Raw genomic sequence first — 1,092 nt, forward strand, 5'->3', positions numbered from 1 at the left:
AAAAAGGGCATTCTAAAACACCTGAGCGCTGCTGGTCCAGACAGTCTATCAGAATTAGAATAAATTCTACCTCATCTTTGAGGAAGAAGATCTGGATTAGGATGAGGTTGCCCTGATGGAGAAATCATCATCCTACGATCCCATTCCCATGGAGGTGACAAAGAACCAGTGTCCCAAGCTGCTCTATGAGGATCAATTAATCTATCATAGCATGTCTCCTCCTTCATGGATAATCTGATGGTCCCAAAGATTCCCTGGTCCTTTGGGCCTCTTCCTCCCCTCATGGAAGCAAAGGTGAAAGTCTGAGTGGACCTTCAAACCAAGTTGGCGAGGAGAGAAAAACTCTCGTTTCAGATGAAGACCAGCTCAATAGAGAAGGACCGTGTGGGGAATGCTTTCTGTATTTGGAACATCAATTGCATAAGGGTCTTTTTCTAAAAGTTCACATTTTAACTGTGCTTCAGATAATTTTTGTCTGTCATGAGCATTTTCTTTCCTGAAATCATTCAGGTTTCCTTCAGCAGTCCGAATTGTCAACCAATTATGATGTTCTTTTTTTTCTTATTAGAAGTAATCTGCCCTTCATGAGAAATAATGGTTCTCTCCAATTCTTCTTCAAGACCTTTGACTTCCTTGGTATAGGTCTCCGGGTCTTCAGATGGATGACTGAGCCTTTCATCTGCTTAGCAACATTTTTCCTGCGTCTCTAATTGGTCATTTTCACCCAGGTCCATCAAGCTCAGTGGACAATAACCCAGCTTGGAGGGCCCAGTGTACAGAGAGGACCATATAGCTGGCCTCACGGTAAGATGCGACATCCTGCCCTGACCCATGTCCCTACACGGGACAGCACCGGAGACACAGTATGTGATGTGTGACTAAATGGACCCCACCACACTGAGGCAAAACACTGGGGGCGTGCAATGGAGCAGCGGGGGAAGTAGAGCAAGGAGGACCCAAGGAAGTACAAAGTATGGACTTTGGGGACAGGACATGGCATCCCATCAGACTCGTCTGGAAAACACTCCTACATGTCAACAAACAGACCTTGAACTACTAACAGGCTTTTTCCCCCCTGCCTATTTTTTTTTT

General features: G+C 45.2%; 1 protein-coding gene and 1 pseudogene across 1 annotated transcript in view; both read right to left on the minus strand.

Moving 5' to 3' along the window:
* Positions 1 to 1,092, minus strand: part of SVEP1 (sushi, von Willebrand factor type A, EGF and pentraxin domain containing 1) — a gene marked incomplete at its 3' end in the record, with an annotated part of 165,946 nt that overhangs the window by 21,151 nt on the left and 143,703 nt on the right. The window lies entirely within an intron of this gene.
* The window catches only part of LOC105979372, a 22,178-nt pseudogene that overhangs the window by 7,754 nt on the left and 13,332 nt on the right, over positions 1 to 1,092 (minus strand).

The sequence above is a fragment of the Echinops telfairi genome, unplaced genomic scaffold (assembly GCF_000313985.2).
Source record: "Echinops telfairi isolate 266 unplaced genomic scaffold, ASM31398v2 ScPeMD7_7410;HRSCAF=8448, whole genome shotgun sequence".
NCBI lineage: Eukaryota > Metazoa > Chordata > Mammalia > Afrosoricida > Tenrecidae > Echinops > Echinops telfairi.